We start from the raw sequence: 14,054 nt of genomic DNA on the forward strand, positions 1-14,054 counted from the left end.
AGCAGGTTCTATCTAAAATGACTTATTTCTTAGAAAGCAGTATTTGATGAAAGGATTGCAGTCTTTCTGCAGTTCAGCTGCATGGTGGCAAAACAATATTGTAGCCAGTCTGGAGGCAGCCAGATAGTTCATAAAAGACTCAGTAACTTAACATGATCTTTCTTGCATAGAACTTGCTGTTCTTTGATCCAACTAACTCAATCCAGGAAGGCTTTAAAAGGAGAGGAATAAAGTGTTTCTAATTAAAAATTTGAAAAAAGTTTTCAGGGAAAGAAAAAACAACAGAAGAACATCAATGTAGAATTATTTAATTTAAAAAGTTTCCTAATTCTCCCCATGTTTCAACATGAAAGGTGGATCTGTGGCCAGCTTGTTAAGTAGAATCACTTGGCTGCTGGCCCACACACATGGATAGTGAGCCAGTTTCTGCCCTGACTCCTCTCAGCAGCTCTGATGCGCTACAATGTGGCAGAGGAGACAGATGGAATCTGAGCGGGAACCTTGCAAAACTGGCAAAATTGATGGTTGATTGGATGCCATTTTTACAGCTGTTGCATGTTTAAATTTAAGAGAGGAAAACAGCTAGTGATTTTAGGACAAGGATAGTTCCAGACCTTTATTTCCTCAAAAGGGGGAGTGGCCAAGAGTGAAAAAGTCTTTGAGATCTTGCTACTTGCATGCATGCTCCTCCTTCTCCACTTAAGGTGACAAATTAGGAGAAAGGTTTTTTTGTTGGGGGAGAAAAAATTGTATGATATTTGCTAAGTAGGTTTAGGCCAGGATAAAACTTATTTGATCTCGGGTTTCACTGCAATTTTGATCATTCCCCCTGGCATCTGGTGCCCATTTATAAGGTACAAAATACGGAATCACTTAAAAGTATGCACAAGCAAATGTGAAATTTGTGCTAAAACAATGCACTTGGGGATTTTAATACGATAATCGAGCCCTTCCTTGTTTGTCTGTCTAATGCTTACTTTGTTCTCCCTGGATCTCACAAGATATTGGATTTACTTGCTAGAGAAGGGCTGCAGACTAGAGAAAACAGAAAAATTTGCTGAGAAAGCAGGAGAAGAGGTTAGTGGAAAAATCTTGTTTTCTCTGGGCAAGTAGTACTTATTTTCCTTGTGATCAACACCAGATATGCTTCAGCTATGGTCTCTCGTTTTTCTCTCCACCCTGGAAGAGTTCTTTTGACCAGAACTGTTGTGCTTTACTGGTTTTACAGATCTGATAAAAATATCTGAGCACCATAGAATCTATTTCAGATAGCAGCATATCAGTACTGAAAACCTTCCACCTCACAAATTCCCAGCTACCAAAGGATTTACAAACAGCCCTAAGCTCTTCTGCTCTTGTTTTGCACATTCTGTCATGCTGGAGGCTTTTCTTTTTTTGCAGGTAGATCTTAGATTTGTAATGTAAAAGAAAGTAGATGAGTGTTTTGTGACTGGCAGACAGGAAGGGAGAAGCGATGTGACTCTGACTTCTGCGCAAGTTGTTGTGTTTAGTATAAAATAAATGGTCAGTACTGCAAAACCTCTGTGCTTCCCTGTGACCTGGATGGGGTCAAACCTGCATACTACCACCAAGGCTTGAAACGCACGTCCTTTGGCCCACTTTCTGGAAACTAGGAATTTAGAGTGAAATTAAGCTGCCTGAGCATGTGTGCGAGTTGCTGGTGTATTTCACTGAGCTACTCCAATAGCAGTAGCAGAGGCAAAAGCCTTAGTTTCCCAGGCATGGAGAAGAAGATAGATAGAGTAGGGGAAAGGTTGCCCCGCTCTTCATTCACCTTTCCTTTCATTTGTCCACTTGGTGCCAAGGAGTGAATACATCATGCTGCAGCTGCCTTGCAATAGTCTAGAATTAAAAAACAGCAGAAAACCAGGCCAGATCCCTGTTAACTGCAGAGGAAAAGCAGGGAAGAAAAGTACAGAAGACAAGTGCAGTGATCAGGGCTGATTAAATCAGAAATACTAACAGGAGAGAATAGAAAAAAAATCCAGTTCCTTTGGCTATCAATTTACTGTTCTTACCATTACTATTTGCACATCTTTATCTCATCAAAATTTTTCTATCCCTTTTCAGTGGTGTCTCCTCATAAGCATCCATTGCTCATGCTCGGTCATCCCAGACTCTTCTCTCTCCCAGTGAGGTCTCCCTGTTCTGGCTGGAACTACTGTAATCAATAGGTGCAATGATTTCAGTATTTTCTATTCCAGCCCTTGGACTAATGCATAGATCTCCCTGCCTCTGTAACACAGGGGGTAGTGACTTTTATGGAGCCCTCCCAAATGAACTTATGCCTTGCAGATCCTAAAACAATAGTATGATTCAAGCCACTCATTCTAATAGAGAGGCATTTCCAAAGACTTTGCCTGTGCAACTTCTCCTCCTCCCTTTTTTGGGCTTGTCCTTCCAGATGCATTGAAGCAGAAGTTAGGAACCAAAAAGCCTTTTGCAGATCTTGTTCCTTGCTTCTCAGATGCCAGGCAGCTATTTGGATGCTGTAACTAAGCTTTCCTTATGCTAGCAGAACAGATTGTTACCAGCATGGTCCCATTCATGTCAATAAGCATGCTTCATGTAGTTTCTTTGTTTCTCAGGCTGTTAGTTTTTTCTATCCCCAGGAACAAGTGTTCAGCAGAGGAGGGACTGCACAGCTAGGCCTTGATGCAGGACACGTATTTGTCTTGCTTGGAAATCCCAAGGTTTGAGGTCTGATAATTAAGTGTTTCATTAAGTATTGCCTGACGCTGCGGTGGAGCCTGGAAAAGTATATGCTGTGCATTAGAGCACTTTCACATGCTGGAGCCGTAGGCCTCTGTGTTAGAAAAAGCCACTGGGAGAGAGTTGCGGCTGCTGTGAAGGAGAAAATCTTTGTTTGAAAGGATCCAGTGGGTCTCTGAGAGAGGAAGAGGTGCAGCTGACAGCAGCATGCGTCCAAGTGACAGGCTGAGTGCTGTGTACATATGCTGCACCACCTGCTGCCTGTTCCCCAGGAACCTTCTGAGTGGAAGCAGAACAGGGCTGAGAATAAAAGAACTGTTCTTGGCAGAGGAGGAGAAAGAAGAGGATATTGAGGAGGGCCAAAAAGTCCTAGGGAGCTGGAAGACTGTCAGAAGTGAAAGAAATGACTGGAAGGCTCCCAAAGACATTAAATGTGGGAGGAGATTTCCCCTGCATCTTTAGATGAACGTTTGAGGGTGGCTGGTTCCCTGTCAGCTCCTTATCACCGTGTTCAAACATCTCTTCTCTCCTCCAGGAAAAAGAGGTTTCTTAGTGAATCACTTGCACCGAACAGTTCTGCTGCCGAGGCTGTAAGTGCAAGGCACTCTTTGGTCCTGTGGCTTGTTGTAGTTAATACTTATTATCTCCACTCACAGCTATTTCTGTCCTGAGAAAGAACCTGCTCACCATGATCAAAATAGTCTTATTTTAAAAAGAACCAAAATGAATTCCTTTTGAATGGCAAACAGTTCCAATAAAGGGAGTTAAATCTTAGAAAAAGATTTACTCTCCAAAAGTACCTCACTGCTGACAGATTATGTTGCAGTCAGTCCGATTTGCTGTGTATTGGCCAGTCTGATTTTCCTACGTGCCAGCTGGAGCTATGGATTTTACCTGTGCAAGCAAGAAAAACTTTGTATGATGCTAAGAACTCCCCGTTTAGGTGCCTGTGCATGGGCAGGAGATGTGTGCAGTCACAGTTGGGTAAAGGATATTTTGCAGTCGGAAGAAAACAGTGTGTGTAGCCTTTCTTCTGCACCAAGGGGAATGACCTATGGTCTCTGCTTTTCTGTTCAACCTGTTGTTTATTACTTACAAACAATGGAAATAGCTCACATTTAAAGTGTTTGCTCATCTTAAAAACAAGACCCAATCAAAGAGGAACTCTCTGAAAGAAGTTTTCAGCAATAATTTACTTCACTGTTGTTTGAACAAGCTTGAACTGAAACTTTTATGACCTATGACTTGTCAGATTTTTCTTCACAGACCTTAGCCTTTAGCACATTTTTCATGATAATACAAGCCAATCTGTTTATTATTTTCAACTTAAAAAAGTAAAAAGTATTGCATCTTCATGAAAATTGCTTCATTGTTGGGGCTGTTTGAGTGGCCAGTGCAATATATCATTGTTTGATCTGGCAGAACCATCTATTTATAAGTTAGTATGTGTCAAACTATTTTTTTGGCAAAACTAAGAAGACACCTGGTTTAGTTTAGATTCTTCACTATGTAATTCCAAACATCACTTGGTCCTCTTGGATTGAAAACTTAGGCTAGAATCCAGACTTAAGAGTGCTGCTGTCATTCATAAGATGCTCTGGGCCTCTGTTCTCAAGGTTCATGAGATCATACATTCTTTTTTTCTTTTTTTTTCTCTTATTCAGGTCTAGGCATAAACCCAAAATGGGGCACATTTGCAAATGTAAGTGAGGTGCAACCAGTTCCACTCACAATTTTGAGAAGAGTCCCTGTATTGTCTAAAAGAGGTAGCAGCAACGCCGTTAAAGAAAGTTTGCTGACAAGCTCAAGAGGAGTTGGTCACCTTCGAGGAGCTGTCATAAAACTTGAAAAGATAGCTCAACACATGGAGCAGCATTTGTGAAAAAGAGTTAGATGCATTGTATTTCTGGACTTACATAAGTTGAAGGGAGCAGATGACTGACTTGCTGTTTTTAAAGAAGTTGAAAGGCTCAATTAAATAACAGTGCGATAATGCCATTACAGAAGTGTCTTTCTAGTTTACTAGTTCCCGCTTGCTAGAGCTGATATAGGACATACTATATCAATATTATATTTCAATACCATTCCTTTTTTGAGTCAGTTGCTGCTAAACAAAATTTGAGATGTAGATGTGAGCGTTGCTTGGTTGTAAAGTTCAAGAGTTTATATTGATAGATTCATATTAATTGCAACTATAATTGCTTACAGGTTTCATAAAGGGCACTGGGATCCTCGCTGTCAACTAATTGGATTGATGAGAACTGTAGTACACAATACTATGCACAAGATCAAGCAGTTACATAAATGTGATATTGAAGGCAAGAAACAAGACAAGGCTCTATGGATGACAGAGAGAGAGAGACAAGGATGAGGTAAGAAAAAGAAAGATGTAGGTTGTCAGTGAGTAAATGCACATTAAATGTAAATGCACTTTATATACTTTGGCTGTACATTGTCAGGTTTGGAAGCTGGAACTGTCTCTTTTGCTGCTAGTCATGACTGGTTTTGTGAGCACAGGCTAGCTAAGCTATGGTGGTGACAAACTGAGGTTGGAGAGATGGGGGGCAAAGCTGACCAGATGTGACTAGCTTAGACCAGCTGATCATATGCTGTGTTCCTTGTTAAAGCAGTGCTCCTGGTCCTTTCTGCCCAATGACATCATGTCATTGCATCAGTAGCATTTTCAGCCTTTAGTAGTTTTTTGTTTCCTTTCTGATGGATCTTCTTTTTTTGAACAGAGGGACCCCTTTGCAATGAGCTCACCAGTTGTCTAAATAGGCTCCAGCCCATCTTGATTATTTTCTCTTCATCCTCCTGGTGAGGGAGATAGGTGGTCTGGAAAACAGAATCCAACTGAAATAGTTCATGCCCAGAGCAGCTAAACAAACCTATGCTTTGAGGCCAACTTAATTTTCATAATTTATCTTGTAATGTAAGCCAATGCAGTAGTTTAAGACAAATTTACTTTAAACTTTGAAGGGCAAAGGACCTGTATATTTATCCACAGGCTAAGTTTGACTTAATTACACAGAAGAAAGCAATGACTATTGCCTCAGTGACCTTGTATCTCCTAGTAGGCAAAGTCCTTCTGTTTTTACAGCCTGCACTGTGACACTCCTCAGTAATACAACCTTGACAGTGCACTGGGAAGAAGAAATGGAACTTGGTTATGCATTAAAGAGTAGTTAGTTACTAATGGCAGATGAACACTTACCAAAGTAGCGAGCAAACCTCTGTATCATCATTTCTAATGTTTGTTAGGTACTCAGTTGTGCAGTAAATGAAGAGTTAGACACCCAAAACGGGGATTGATGACAACCAGCTTGCAGAAAGGGCTGCGAAAGCAGCCAGGAGAAATATCAAAGAGAAAAGAGTGTCTGAAATATTTCCCCTCAAGTTACCTCAGGTTACTCAAAGTACCTGCAGACTGTGTTTAACCAGCTTTGTGAGGTTGTGCTTCACAGTCCAAAGCAGTTTGTTGCACTTTGGTGTTGAGTTGCTCCGTTGGCTAGCCTTTCTTTTAAAATATAGCCAGAAGAAGTCACAGTAGTGACTGTTTTCTCCATAATAAACCTCAAGTTGCAGTACTTGGTGAAAAGTGAAAGAGGTGGATTTTAGACCTTCTTTAGCCCAAAGGCAATTTCTAATCTGCCTCTTCCATTTCATACTGGAAGATAAACTGGGATGAGGGAAGGGGCTATTGAAGCTGTTAGGGGTCAGAGGGAAGGAATGAGAGGGCATTACTATAGCCACGTATTCCTTTGGCTTCCAGTGGTCCCCATTCTTAAAACTCTGTACATATTTCACTGGGTGACTCTTTAATGCAGAATGCAGAAACTGTCCAGTTACCCAGGGGTTCCGTGTCTTATCTATTTTGATTCTGGTATCCAAAATCCATCCGGCTTGCACTGTAGCACTAAATGCTTAGCTGGATGTGACTTTAAACATTTCTTCCACTCGAAATGTGAAGTGTCATCTTACTATTAATTGAGCATCTTCTCCGATGATGCTCTCTTCTCCTTTTCTTTGTTGTCTATTACCAATCCCAAGCTTTTTAAATGAATGGGAGTTACACGAATATACATGATAAATGCCTTCACTGAAAATCAGGTAGTAATTGTGTCAGTCCAATCTCTGATGGTTAAAAGGTAGCATACTTAAATGTTGGGGCCTGAAAAGGTAGATAAGCTAAGATCCCAGGGAAAGTGAAAGAAAATGTTATTATCAAGGTACAGTAAAGGGGCTATGTTTTTTTGGTTTTCCATTAGCGTTTCTTCTCTGTAACTCTTGCAGAAGTAGTAGGACAGACTATCCCCCACAGTATCGTGTCATTTAGCATGCATTGGGTTTGAGTTCCTATGCACTGAGAGAAAGCAGGATTGGGAACATTGCACGTTGATTCTGCACGGACCAAGAATTCAATCCTGGAGGAAGTGAGACTTCTTTTTTTGTTTTTGTTTTTCCTATGCAAGTAGGTAACTGATAGATGTAGAATTTTCCAGATATTTTTCTTAAAAAATAAAAAAAACAATTATGGACATCTTCCACTGTCTTAAAGTGTACCATTTAATTTTTAAACAGTTCTATCTGTGTGTCCAGAGCCTAGGATAATAGTAGACTTTAGTAGACTAATATTCTGTTAAAAATGTGAACTTCTTGAGCTGTTTCTTAGGCTGTTATCAGTTTGTCTTTGAAGGACTTGAATGTCCTTCAATCTTCCATGTTTCTGGGTTTGCCAGTTTTAAGGATCCTAAGATCTTTTATTATTGGAACCTCTGGTTTCCTGAAACACTGCTATACCTTTAACCCTGCAGGGCTTTGTTCAAAAGTTAATATTTCTTGGAGACAACATGCCAGCACTTACCCAATACATAGAGATCAGAGGGTCATAATAATAGTATTCATAGTAACAAAATGACTCAAAATACTTGCGTCAGGCTTAAGAATGTCCTTTTACTCTGCACTCAATTACATATCTTTGTTCTGCTCCCGTAATACTTCTGACTTCTCTGCCTCCTATTGTACCTATTCATTAAAGCTAATGAGATCAGTCTTGTATATCTATCATTGACATCATAAGGATAAAGAGAGTGCAGGCCATTGGAATGACTAATTTAGTTTGTCTTCCATATGTGATACGGAGTCCCAACCCAGGGTCCTGGGTGCTCTTGAATGCTTGTTACCTGAGCCCCTCACAATGAAGTAGCACTGTCTGTAGTGCTAATTCCAGACCTCTACATGTCACGCTAAAAACTGCGGCCTATCCCAGAGGTGGAGGCATAGATTTGTTTTATGACTGTGCTACACACAACAACACAAGCTAGTAGATTCTGCTTTTTATTTGGTGGTAATCTTGATCAATAGCTGCTAAATCATTTACAGAAGAAAAATAAATGGGAAGAAAAATTCACATTTATATTCCAGCTGTGCAAAGGGATCTTGGGTTTTCCCCCATCCTCCCCTCCCAGAGCTTGTCAGCAGTAGGAATTTATACTAATAAAAGCCAGACCTATTTCCAATGCAGGTGTTTCTAGAGTGATTGTAATCTTTCTGATTAACTGCATCTGCAAGGGATCTCATCATTACAAGCAAGGTAGAAGTTGTAAAAGAAGGTGCCTCTAAAGCAGTGAACTGGCAATTAAAATAGTATTATAGGCTCGGAGCCTCATGGGATTGCAGGGTGAGTTTGGAAATATACTAAAACTAGTTCTAAAGATGTCATTATGTCACCAAGGTCCTACAACACTGCAGCAGCAAAACAGACTGGCAAAGACAAAAGAGGCCAGTGCAACTAGGTAGTGCTGAAATCCAGCTTTGGGAGATTAAGCTGCATTATTAAGACAGATTAGGGGACCTTATCAAACTTTGAGTCCCAGCAGGCTGCCCTAAGCCATCTGCCTCATTAAGGAAAAGGCTGCAGAAAAGTAAAGTGCTCATCTTGTGAAAACAGAATTTTACTGTTTGCGAAAGTCCCTAGCATGACAGCCTTGGAGACTGGCACCTTGTTTCCTCACATAGAGCAGCAACATAATGTTTGGTATATTATAAACTCAATGGCCTCACCCTGTACTTTGAACAAAAGTTAATTGACGTGGAAATTGATTAACAGAGATCATGGTCAAGGCCACATTTTCTTTTAGCTTCACAGTCAAGACATGAGGAATATTTGCAAGTGGCTGTTGTTCCAAGCTGAAGTTCAGTGAGAGCAGGGTGTATTTTTGTGTGTAAAATGTGTTTGCTCTACCCTGTCTAGAGGTTTTCATAGTCTTTATGGCTGCAATCTGAGTAGAATTGTCACATGAGGGTGACACTAGGAGAGGTGCAACAGACCTCATCTTTCCTCTGGCCATTGTGATCCTCCCCTCTGCTCACCGTGGCAGCTGCTGCTGGCAGATGCTATTTGGGATCTTTCTTAGGTGCTAGGGTTTGAGATTTCTTTCCCTCATCACTACTCTGAGCCCTTTGGTCATAACTGGATATTGCCCCTTGCAGCAAAACTTTGAGGTGAGAAGTTATTCCTCTACCATCGGGTAATTTCAGTGGAGATGGTTATGGGGTTCATTCAAGAACCCAGGACATTTGTGAGTTTTTGAACGCAGCAGTCCCAGTCCAAAACTCTGTCTTTGAGCTCATCCATCCTGCATCATGCTTCATGGTGTAAAATCAACAGACACATGAATATGCGGCATAAAATTAAATTTGTCCTTCTCAACTAGTGGCATGACAGGCCTTTGATTTTTGCATTATTACTTGTAGAGAGACAGTTGGAAGGAATCCTTCAGTGACCTTCGTGACCTAAAATCGAAAGGTCTTCTGAGTTGTTTTTGGAGGAGATCCAGTTGTAAAAAGAATTTTTGCCAAATCAGCGTAGGGAAAGTTGCCTGAGATGTTTGAACAGAAAGACTGTTCAGCCATCTATGCAGCTGGCTCAATAGAGGAAACAGTTATTCCTAGGTAACTTGTAGCAAATACATATATATGTATATATATTTATATATACTGTGCAATCCTTCTAGCTGTCACCATTTCTCTCAGTAAGAAGTCTGAAATCTAAGGGTATTAGGGAGGAGAACTCAGATCTAGAAAATTCAGTCCCCTTCTCCCTCCCCAGAATAATCTCCCATTTGCTCATAGGAGTATATGGCTCTGGATGTTGCTGAGCTCTTGTTTGTGCAGTGAGAGATTGTTTCCCATACACTGACAGGCTGCCCCCATTCTTTACCTTAAAAAGCCATGCCAGATATCCTTTGCCTCATCATGTGCCATGAAGAGAGAAAAGCCATTTGGTTTAGTGAACCTAGCTGCAAAATCCACAGATGGAGTTTCATCATCAGCTTAACATCAATCAAAGTATTTCTGCATTAATTTGCATTGTGGGACTTGGCACAAGCACCACATTTTGTGTTTGTTTTGGGATACCTCAAGGAAAATCTGCACCTTTAGAAGCACTTACCCTTCCCTGCCAACCTGTCACTAGAGGGATAACAGCAGGACACAGTTGCTCAGGATCTGTCTTTTTTCAAACAGTGGTAACTGAAGGGTTAAACTGAGCCCCAAGTACTTGTTCTTCCAACATACCCTGCACTCCTCACTCTCCAGGATTTATGGTCATCTAGTCACATGTTAAAAAGATTATTGGAAAAATATGTAAATGAAAGTTAATAAGTGTAGCAGAGTGGTGTAAAGGCAGACTTATTAGCAACAGGATCCAAGGCTCTGCACATGCTACATTTCTGTTCCTGGAGATATCATCAAAGAGCTTTCCAGGGCTGCAAGGCCCAGATGGATTTTACATTTCTATGTGCTAGCCTTGAGCCAAATCTGAATTCACAGGTGAAATCAACAGCACAGCTCACAAGGAGAGGTGCCTGGGTTGCGTGTTTCAGTCCTTCACCCCAGCTGGAGTTCTGGGTCCCAGGAGAAGTGGAGGTCTCCTGGGAAAGGTGGTTTTGGAGAGGACTTTGCTTCAGCCTCCAGCCTTTTGGATAATGCCCAAAATGAGGCAGAGGACAGCTTTGCTTCTGCAGGGGGAATTTAATGAGGTTGCCTCCTTCAGGCTGAACATACACATCACAGCTATTCTCTCTCCAGCCCTATCTGAGCTTTTCCTCTCCAGAGGCTACATGGCTTTTTGCCAGCAGCCCACAGAGCTGCGCTTGAACCTTGTCTTTTTCTCCCACTGCTGGCAAAGAAGTTTTTTGAGACATAACAGAATAGCAGTGCCATGAAAACATACTGTCTGCTTTCAACACCTGCATGGCTTATGGCTAGGATTCTTATGGCAGCTGGCAGTACTGGCACCGGGTCTGGGCAGCAAGACATTGAGTGCAAAGTGTAGAACTCATCTCCCCTAAGGTATCTGCCTTTCCTGGTGCAGATTGTGCTTTCCCAAGAGAGCAATCATCTTTCTTTGTAACTGGTGAAGAGATTTCACATACCTGATATCCCAAGAAGAGAACTGGAGCTAGATCTTTGGGTATACATCAAGCACTTGGAAAAAGGGCTAGATTGGCAAAATTTGGGAATGAATAGTATTTAAACACCAGACAATTAAGCATACTTGAACTAATGCTGAATGTGGTCTACAGAGCCCCACTTGAATTCCCTAACAGAGAGGCTGGATCCCATTCTGTGGCCAGTCTCCACTAAATTCCCTGTCTGGTGGTAACGGCATTTGCTCACTGATTGCCCAAACAGCACTGATCCCTTTTGCATCATGGACAGGGTGCCAAACACTCTGCACGACTGCTGCAACAGACAACATAACAGACAAAGAACAATGCAGAGGAGACAACGTAACACTGCTGACAGGCCCAGTGCCCAGATCCACGCTGCATACATGCGTGCCAGGAATTCTGCTTTACGCATTCATCCACTTAATCGGGAACCAGATGGGCGTATTCAAGTCACCTTAAATCTGCTCTTTGGAAACCTCAAACTGAGACAGCCTTTAAAAAAATAGATCCCCAAACAATAACAACAAAACCAGCATGTGACTGAAGGCTGAACTGAGGCACTGCCACGATTTCTCTTGGCAACCTGTCATTCTAAAATCTGCTTCTTGCCACACTTGTGCAAGGCACATTATTGAACGTTTCCTGACTATTTGCCCAGGATTCTATAAATGCTGTCCAAATAGCAGGGTCTCGCCTGCTGCTTTGATACATCTGGCTAAATTGCATTAAGCAGCATGCCAGAGGCTGATGGAATCCCCACAGGACATGCTCTGTCTGTCAGGCCCTCCGAAGAGCCCGAGTGATGAATGATAGCGCTAACATTAAACAGCTTGCCTGTGATGTTTTTCAAGTGTCCCTCCCCAACAGCTCGCTTGCTGCCCTGTCTTCTAGGAGATAACCCAGCACAACAGAACATTACCTCATTAAGAAAGCTAGCTCTAATTAGAAACAGACAGGGCATCACCTCCCTCATGTTAACTTGAGGGTCCACCCTGCCATTTAAATTCCTCTTTGGAAGATTAATGTCTACACAATGCAAAGAGCGACGTTCTTAGACATAGCCAGTGTGGAGCAAATACTAGATGTGATGAAAGCGAGCATCAACAATGAAATTGTAATTACAGGGCCTTCAGATGTTCGTGCCATACTCTGAAGGTTTTTGTGAGGGGGATCATAGAGATACTAGCTTAGAAGAAACAGATAGATGATTTAGTCCAAACCCTGTATTAATACCATCCAGGCCTATCGTTTAGGCCCCAGTTCTGTATTACTACAGTATACCTGTCTGTACCCAAAGAAACATACCTGTTCAGGAACATCAAGAACAATTCACAGGATAGCTGTGGCAGAGCCTTCTGATAACGTCCCATCTCGTTACCTGCTCTGTTCCTCCCATTACTGAGTTTCAGAGTAAAGGAAGGTTGGGCAAGAGATGAATTTTGCTGGCCCCTGCATGGATAGAAAGGAAAGGGAAAAATGACTCATATCCCTGGACTCTCAGCTCAGTTTTCACAGCACTTTTCTTCCCTGATGACTCTATGGTTTATTTTAAACCAAAAGTTTTAAGTTCAGAAATGACTGAATTTGGAATAATTTGAAGCAAGCCAGTAGCATCATTTAAGTCACTTACTGCTTATTTTGCCTTTTCCTCTCCTTATATTCCTGCAGAATTGCCACCACCTGACAAGTCTAAGCCTCCCATGCTACAAGCATGTGACAGCAGCATGGACTTTACTGAGCCCATTCCATGCTGCCCATCAGGTATGCCAATATAAGCAGTTATGTTTGCCTGCTGGGGAAACAGAATCCTTGTTTAATTCTGGATCAGTGCCCTGGTATTGTTTGTCACCCACCCACCCACCCACCACCAGTAGTGGCACTGGCCTAAGACAGGTGGGTAAAATAAAGAGAGGGATGGAAAAAATTAAACAGTAGTGATGAGTATAACCTGTATCTGCTCTGTGGGGCAGTGTGGGCTCAGCTAGCAACGGCGGGGCAGTAGACCAACTTTCCTAAGTCTTGGCTATTGACTTCTTTAACCTTAGAGCACCAGAGCCCACTGCTTTCACTTTTGGAGGCCTCAGGTTCACTCTGCACTATTGATGGTTCAGTTAGGAGCCCCTTATTTAGATGGCGTTTTCAGTTCATATTAAACTGGTCAGCAGCCAAGCGATAAGAATATCTATGGATTCACATTTCTTTCAGAGACCCCAGAGGTCCAGAATTACATTACAGTTATACCCAATATGCATACAGCTGACAAAAGCTTATTTTAATAATATACACCAGCTTTGTCAGGTATTCCATCTACTTCACTAAATGAGAGCTTCCCAGTTATGGTAAGTTATGATTTCCATGCTAAACAGCCATGGTTTTTCATTGATAAGATGGTCCTTGAAGCCATGGTCCTTGAAGCCTTGAAGCCATGACTGCTTAGCAGTCAACTATATCGAAACATCTTTTCAGAACAAAAGGTGCGGTTTTTGAGTTCTCACAGACCAAATGAACAGTAAAACACAGTTGCTTCTGGCAGGAAAGGCCTCCAGAGATTGGAGAAGGGAGGCATGACAGAAGGAAATGTGCTTAGACATGCGCGGGTACAGCCTGAACTTCAGTTCTCCATGCTTCATTTCAGTGCAGGCTTTTACTGAGCCCTCCATATCCATCCTCCTTCAAAGGAGGCCTGAGAAGGAACTCCTCCAAACAGCCAGAATACCTAACTAATCTCAGGCTGTGACCTGAAGAACAGCTATCTAAAATCCAAAAGAGGCATAAGCAATAACTTCAGGCCATGGTGCTGCCTGCTGGCTTTTTTATGCTTTGGCAACATTTTGTGAAGAGTGCTAATTGTATATTTGAAGTCAA

At 41.8% G+C, this 14,054-nt stretch overlaps 1 long non-coding RNA gene across 1 annotated transcript in view; it reads left to right on the plus strand.

Moving 5' to 3' along the window:
* Window positions 1-14,054, plus strand: part of LOC138068058 (uncharacterized) — a 114,445-nt gene that overhangs the window by 26,767 nt on the left and 73,624 nt on the right. The window contains exon 2 of the long non-coding RNA XR_011142624.1: window positions 4,942-5,105. This is a non-coding gene — a long non-coding RNA (uncharacterized lncRNA). The remainder of the gene's footprint in view (window positions 1-4,941; window positions 5,106-14,054) is intronic.

Source organism: Struthio camelus, chromosome 8 (assembly GCF_040807025.1).
Source record: "Struthio camelus isolate bStrCam1 chromosome 8, bStrCam1.hap1, whole genome shotgun sequence".
In the NCBI taxonomy this organism is placed as follows: Eukaryota; Metazoa; Chordata; class Aves; order Struthioniformes; family Struthionidae; genus Struthio; species Struthio camelus.